The sequence below is a fragment of the Mus musculus genome, chromosome 5 (genome assembly GCF_000001635.26).
Source record: "Mus musculus strain C57BL/6J chromosome 5, GRCm38.p6 C57BL/6J".
In the NCBI taxonomy this organism is placed as follows: domain Eukaryota; kingdom Metazoa; phylum Chordata; class Mammalia; order Rodentia; family Muridae; genus Mus; species Mus musculus.
In genome coordinates this window covers 11,169,784-11,177,982 of record NC_000071.6, presented here as the reverse complement: position 1 = coordinate 11,177,982, position 8,199 = coordinate 11,169,784, and the positions used below count along the sequence as shown (strand labels likewise).

At 37.0% G+C, this 8,199-nt stretch overlaps 1 long non-coding RNA gene across 5 annotated transcripts in view; it reads left to right on the top strand.

Moving 5' to 3' along the window:
- The first annotated feature begins 456 nt into the window (after positions 1-456).
- Positions 457-8,199, top strand: part of Gm32554 — a 42,876-nt gene continuing 35,133 nt past the window's right edge. For 4 of the 5 annotated variants that reach the window (XR_003955844.1, XR_001784779.1, XR_001784781.1 and 1 more), the window contains exons 1-2: positions 457-505; positions 5,068-5,287. This is a non-coding gene — a long non-coding RNA (predicted gene, 32554). Of the gene's footprint in view, positions 506-1,048; positions 1,068-5,067; positions 5,288-8,199 lie in introns of those variants that run through there. The other variant, XR_001784778.1, reaches the window with a different exon arrangement.

The window sequence follows — 8,199 nt, the reverse complement described above, 5'->3', positions numbered from 1 at the left end:
GTGAGAGAATGGCCTTTCAAGGGAATACAACACCAACTGGTTATTTAATGCCACGAAAACACATATAAAAAGTAACATCAGTTACTAGAGACTGATCAAGCTGTATTTATGTATTAAAGAATACCACCATTACCCCACACTAAGGCCAATAACAATTAACACAAAAAGAGCCCATGAATTTGAAAAAGAGTAGGTGTGAAGATGAAGTTTATGGAGGAAAGAGAAGGGGAGATATGATATACAATTACTTTATCATTTCAGGGTCATAAAAACTATATACAATAAAAAAGAATGAAGGGATTAATTTGGCTAGAAATTCAAAGGTGCAGTGCATCATCAAGGCAGAGAGGTCATGGACTCAGAAATCTCAGGCAGTTGGCCACTCATGAAACTGTGGTCAGGAAGTCGTGACACCGAAATGACTTATTGTGTTTTGCTATCTTACTTCTCCTTTTTCAGTGTGGGATCCTATCTGATAAAGTCATTTCTCGCACAGTGAGAGGAGGTTAGTCTACCTTTTTTTTTTTTTTTTTTTTTTTTTTTTTTTAGATTTCTCTAATGTATTTTATTCTATTTTTATTGGATATTTTCTTCATTTACATTTCAAATGCTATCCTGAAAGTTCCCCATACCCTCCCCACATCCCGTGCTGCTACCCACCCACTCCCACTTCTTGGCCCTGGCGTTCCCCTGTCCTGAGGCATATAAAGTTTGCAAGACCAAGGGTCCTCTCTTCCCAATGATGGCTGACTAGGCCATCTTCTGCTACATATGCAGCTAGAGACACAAGCTCTGGGGGGTACTGGTTAGTTACCTGGGGATACATCCCACAAATCAGCCACCAAACTCAGACACTATTGCATATGTCAGCAAGATTTTTTTTGAAAGGACCATGATATAGCTGTCTCGTGTGAGTCTATGCCAGTGCCTGGCAAATACAGAAGTAGATGCTCACAGTCATCTATAGGATGGAACACAGGGCCCCCAGTGGAGGAGCTAGAGCAAGTACCCAAGGATCTGAAGCGGTCTACAGCCCTATAGGTGGAACAACAACATGAACTAACCAGGTTAGTCTATCTTAATTAACCTAATCCTTTTAACCTATTACAGATTAGTCTAATATCTTTACTTCAAGGTGATTCTATATCATATTAAATTTTCAGGTAATATAAACATTCCCATTTATAATATCTAATTTATAACACTCTACAACTTCTATAAGTAAATTTGAAATAGCTTTTCTGGAAGAAAGTTGCTAAGAACTTCACTTCTCATTTTTATAAAGTAATTCTTTCCTTCAATCAGTAATCCTGATTTCTTAGCATCATTCTCTGCTCCGTGAAAAACTGTACACCAGCTCCCTCTATTTTACACCTCATAGACTTATTGATAATTGATTTAGAAACCATAAAACACCATGGCCATTGTTCAGTCAATGTTCAGTCATGTTTGTCTGCAGTTAGAATGAGAGAAAAGTATTCTCCTCTGAAACCTGTGATCTCAATTTTCTTATTGTCTTGGTAGATTATTATATCACACTTGTCTCTTGACATTTGTTGAAACATCTCAACCAAAAATAAATGGTCTGCTGTACATATACCAGTAATATTGTTACTTACTAGTTCACATTTAAAAGAAAGCAAACAAATATCCAGAACTAAAGTATTTTAATGTCTGTACTAGTATTCTATGGGTGGCAAAATAAATATTTATATGAATGGTAAAAATGAAAGTTATTGTCAAATGACAGAGGGCCTTAATCCAGTAAAGATTTTACATCATTTTTAATTTTCAAATTCCGGAATTATTTATAATAAAACAGACAAGAAATTCATTATACATAGTACCTTAGTTACATTTCTAATTCTGTGAAGAGACATTATGATCAAGCAACTTTTCAAAAAAAGTGTTTATTGGAATTTAGAGTTTAGAAGCAGGATCCATGATCATCATATTGGAGGAGATGACACCAGCCACATAGGCATGGTATTACAGAAGTAGCTAGTAATTTACATCTTATCTGCAAGTAGGAGGGAGAAAGACAGAGAGACAGAGACAGAGAGACAGGAGACAGAGAATGATAGAGACACAGAAAGAGACAAAGAGTGAACCACAGACAGAGGGACAGACAGAGACAGGGACAGGTAGAGACAGAGAAAACCACAGAAGACACACTAACTTACAGAAAGAGAGAGAGAGAGAGAGAGAGAGAGAGAGAGAGAGAGAGAGAGAGAGAGAGAGAGAGAGAAGCTAACAGATCATGATGTGTTTTTTTGAAACTTCAAAGCTCACTGCCAGTGACATATGTCCTCCAACAGAGCCACAACTCTTTCCCACAGGGTCCCACTAACTGGGTCCATTTTTCAAATGTATGAATCTATGGGGCCATTATTATTCACACCACCATAGATAGGAACCCCACTTCATACCTTGATATTTTTGTTTTGTTTACAGCTGATTGAAACAAAAATTGACAATGACCTCAAAGCCTAGTCTTCAGAAGCAGGTGTTTTGAATTTGATATGTTGTTTTCCAAAAGATCTGTTAAGCATTGACATTTTTATTAAGGATGAGGTCTGAAAAATTATAGATGACAATATGTAATATTGAAAAATAATTTAGTAAAACTGTGCATGGGGAAATGAAAGATATATAGAAAAACTAGTGAACAGAATCTATGAGACACAGAAGTAAAGAAGCAGAGTCTTAATGGTAGAAAAAAAGGAGCATAATATAGTTTAGAATTGTAAGGGAAATGGTAATAAATGAAATAAAATGAGAAAATATGCTGTAAAATTTAAGTAGAAAGAAACAGACAACTGAAGTTGATATGCTTGTAGGCTCCCAATGTATCAATGTAAATATGATCTGATAATTAAAGCTGCTATTGACATCTTGGACCCATTAGATTCTCCATGAGTCTGAAATGGATATCTTTGAGATAATTTCTTCCTTTCCCTATTGAGACAAATATAATTGATGTGTGAGGCTAAATTCATACTGAAAACCGTTTATTTTGTCATATGGCAAAGGGTGGAAAGTCAGATCCTAAATTTTCCAGTCTGACCTAACCCAGTAGTAACTGTGAAGCTCTGTTCTGGTGACTGCATTTTAAGTGGAAATCTGCTGCAAGGGCTTCTGGAAAAGCCTTTTATACTTCAGATGAAAATGAAAAAATTCATCTGGAGAACTTTCCCACCTACTTTTCTCTTTTCAGGCATGGTTTTTGGCGAGGGAACAGCCACCCTAGGCTCATAGAACCTGAAGTTAATATGCCTATGAAAGTAAAGCTGAAATGCAGATAGAACCACAACCTAATGTCATCTCTCTCTCCCTCTCTCTCTCTCTCACACACTCTCTCTCTCTCTCCCTCTCTCCTCCCCTCCCGCCCTCCCTCCCTCTCTCTCTTGTATATATATATATATATATATATATATATATGTATATATATATGTATGTATATTTTTTTTTCTTCCCCGAGACAGGGTTTCTCTGTATAGCCCTGGCTGTTCTGGAACTCACTTTGTAGACCAGGCTGGCTTCGAACTCAATAATCTGCCTGCCTCTGCCTCACAAGTGCTGTGATTAAAGGCATGTGCCACCAAGCCCGGCTCTATATTTTACTTTTATATATATATTTTTTTACTTATATATATATTTTATATAGCATTGGATCATCAGATATTCATGTTCTGTAGTACCAGGAAGCATTTGTGAACTCTGAAAGACCAATCAGGAGAGGATCTGATACAATCACACAAGAGTCTTCATATATATATATACATATATACATATATGCATATATATGACTTTTATATATTGTATATATATATATAAATTTTATATAGTTTATAATGACTTTTATATATTTTATAATGAGATGATATATCTCATTATATACATATATGACAGAGAGAGTGATAGACATAGATATACATTTAAAACGAACATATATCAAAATTGCATTTGAATAGTCATTTTCAGAAAAATGAAAGCTCAGACAGTATGTTATCTGAAGATAATGGTAAATAAATGCTTGCACAAAACTTACTTATTTCTTAAACAAATGTTACTAAATGACTCACTGTAACTTAAAGTAACAATAATAAACATGTCACATAGGACTTATGGTATAAAAAGAAATAATTCAATAGAATTATCAATAATCATAAAAGTTAACAATAAGGTAAATGGGATGATATGCCTTTATTAATATAAATGGGAAATTTAAGTATCAGGGAATGATACACAACATTAATTTTAAATATTATTGTCAACTTGGGAATCATAATTAGTGATAGAATCTCCAATTATGTAATTAATCATGAAAAGTAAATATAGTCTATAGTCTTAAACAAATGAAATATAAAATTGAAGTATTACTTTAAATTTGTGAAATTTAAATAAATAAGTTTCTCTGTGTGTGTGTCAAGAGAGTTACACTTAAATCCATAAAGAGCTTTCATTTCTCACTCAGTAAAATGTCAATAGTTAAAACACACTACCATCTATGAAGATGAATTCTGCAACAAAATGAGATAGTGACTAGGCAATATTTTTTGACCTTTCTTTTAAAAGCCAAATATATTTTGGTATTTTCAAAAAGGAAATAAAAGTAGATGTGTATCACTGACGTTCACATACATTTACAACTGCTTTATTTGTAATATATTTCAATTGTAGAAGAAACATGCAGACAAATATGTAAGTAGAAAGACTAATACATCAGCAGAAATCAGCTGCCTCACACATAAGCCAAAATGTGCACCGATCTCAAATACAACAGGAATCAAACGAAGCCAAAGCCAAGTATCTGATACCATGTGATCACTTTACATGACAACATAGGAAATGTAAATTAATTTTTTTTTTTGTCACAGATAGTAACTTTCTAATTTTTTAAGGTGAATATATGGGAGCAAATTAGTTGAAAGAACTCAAGAAGAAATTTCTAAAGTGACAGAAATCTTCAATTTTTTGTGATGACTGTGATATATTTACATTCTGTTTCCACCAAGGCAACCCAGGCCCAGAAATCATGTATTTTCTCTCCTTTCATGGTGATAGCATTGGATCATCAGAGATTCATGTTCTGTAGTACCAGGAAGCATTTGTGAACTCCGAAAGACCAATCAGGTGCCGATCCGATCCGATACAATCACACAAGAGTCTTTATTCACAAGTTCAAACTCGGGCTTAAGTCATGCTGACACACAGGATGGTTTCGGTGGATAAAAGCCCCAAACACTCCTCAGGACAAGATTTTATAGGAAATATCAAGAGAAGGGTGAGTGTTTCTAGTCTGGTTAAGCATGTAATTGGGGGTGGGGCTACTATGGTCTTCATCATAATTGGCTGGCACTAGAAGCCAAACCATAAACTTAACTTCTGTTTTCCTCATGATTTGTGATTGTTAGGCAGGGAGGGCTTGTAATATGGAGGTGCAAATTTGTTGGGAGAATAACCTGGAGAGACAGGTCGTGTGTGTGTGTGTGTGTGTGTGTGTGTGTGTGTGTGGCCGGGGGGGGGGGGGGCGGTGCCTGGAAACTGGTGCCAGGCACTGGCCTATTAGTTTGCTTGAGTTCAAACTTGGGTTAGGTTCTATAAGATGGAGTCTAAACCCAAAAAACTTGGTCTCTAAGTTCTACTCAGAATACCGAGATAGTCTAGAAATTTAGTCAGGGGATATTTACGAAGAACAGAAAGACAGAAGACAGAGCACAGTAGTATAAATAGTTAAGGGCAATAATAGAACTGTAATCATTAGATTTGATAGGAACTGGAAGGCAGGGTGCTAGCATTCTGTCTAAACTCCACCCCAAAGTTACCTGGCAAAGGCAGGTAGGCCTGACCCACTACAAAAAGGGGTGCTCATCCCCTCCTTCTCCTCTTGTTCCTTTCTTGCTCTCTTGGGATCTTGCTCCCTTACTCTTCCCTCTCCCCGCCTCACCTCCATGTGGTCATGACTGGCCTCTACTTCTCTAGTCTCGCTCTACCTTTCTCTGACTCTACTACTCTCTTAATTCCCCTCCCCATACCCTGAATAAACTCTATTCTATACTATACCTTCATATGACTGGTCGCTCAGTGGGAAGGGATGCCTTGTCATGGCCCCGCTGTGACACCCCCTTCCCCCATACCTGACTACACCCCCATAGAACATATTCCTTCTCTACTTAACTTTTTATAAACACATCACAGGGTAAACAGGGAATATTCGGAGGAATAATTAACACTCATGGTCTTTTGGGAAAGCCACATGGAACTCTGCTACTATAAGAATTTCATAAAATATATCCTTCTATACATGCAAAGATTTTATGGGGGAGGCCATATTAAAAGTAATTTCCCCTGATACCAGATTAAATACCCAGTTGCAGGAATGGGTCACCTCTTGGTGAAATGTTAGTAAATAGGTTCATAAAGACATCCCCCTCCCTCAAATTAGAGAATATTCCAAGTAGTGGCTACCCTCTGGAAATTGACAGTAGGACCCTAACGCTAAAACATCACATATTTGAATCATAGAACCTGTAGACATTAATCTGGTACTCAACTTCAAGCTTCAACTCTACTGTCTTCAGGAGTACCCAAACAAATGTTTGGATTAATGGCCTGTTCCATGAGATCAAACCTAACCTTAGAAATATTAAGTACAACAAAACTTGTGGCTAGGTAAGTCAAAGTTTCTAGTGGAGAATGAAGTACTATTATTTTGTTTAATAGATATAGTATTAAAACCACTCCCAGTGACTTTCTCCTGTACCCGTAGATCAGAGTCTCTCTGACCTCCAAAGAAAAGCCTCTATTTGTTGTAGTAGGTAGTAGTAAATACAGAGCCTCAAGCATTTCAGCAGGAAGAATAAAACAAGCTGTCTAGTACTCAGCTGTAAATCAGACATTTATGTGTCATATTTAGGCCCAGCAAATTATCTAGAAGTGGGCCAGAAAGCTTAGAAAGGCCAAGGTTGTAGATAACATCAAGAAAACTGTTTTCCAAGCACATTGAAAATAAACATATGAATTCACAATTATGTGACAGCACACATAAGGTATGCAAAAATTCCAGCTAGGAAAAACTACTGTGTACTTGAGGAAAGTTGGTATGTAATTTCACCACTAGCTCAGAAGCTATTAATGCTTCGTAGCTATTGAGGAAGAAAAGCTAATATTTTGATATTATGACTCCTGGTAGACTCACCACACAACAGAACAGGGTTCTATTCCAAGGTAAGTTAAGTATCAAAAACTGGAGAAAGACAAAAACCAAGAAATCATCTCATAGTTGGGTAGGAATGAAAAGGAGGGTTGAAAGGGTGTTAAATGATGGGCAGTCATATGTCCCAATATATTATGTAAAGTTTTCAAGGAATTAATAAAATATCTTTTAAAGCCTATGCAAGTACCATAATATCAAACAGTTAGAATGCATGTGCATTGTGTAATGAATTATACATTTAAAAAGTGGGAGTTAATTAGGCAATGAAGGTAATCTTGATGAATGAGGTTCCTGCTTTTACACAAAATGCACAGAAGTCTCTGTCTCTGTCTATGTTCCTCTCTCTGTCTCTGTCTATGTTCCTCTCTCTGTCTCTGTCTATGTTCCTCTCTCTGCCTCTGTCTATGTTCCTCTCTCTGTCTCTGTCTATGTTCCTCTCTCTGTCTCTGTCTATGTTCCTCTCTCTGTTTCTGTCTATGTTCCTCTCTCTGTCTCTGTCTATGTTCCTCTCTCTGCCTCTGTCTATGTTCCTCTCTCTGCCTCTGTCTATGTTCCTCTCTCTGCCTCTGTCTATGTTCCTCTCTCTGTCTCTGTCTATGTTCCTCTCTCTGTCTCTGTCTATGTTCCTCTCTCTGTCTCTGTCTATGTTCCTCTCTCTGTCTCTGTCTATGTTCCTCTCTCTGTCTCTGTCTCTATTTATGTTCTTGTCTCTGTTTGTCTTTGTCTCTATCTGTCTCTGTCAGTCTCTGCCTCAGTTTCTCTTCCTCTCTCCCTCCTTCCCTTCCTGTGCTTTAGAGTTTTTTCTCCATCCACTCTTCCTTTATTCTCTCACCCTCTCCCTTTCTCCACATACTTATCTCCTTCCTTCTCCCTTTGCCCTTTTCATTCTCTTCCTTTTCTCCTTCCTTCCCCTACCATCTTCCTTCCAGTTTTTTTTTGTTCTGTCTATTCCAATCCCTCTAGCCTCTTCCTTTATACAC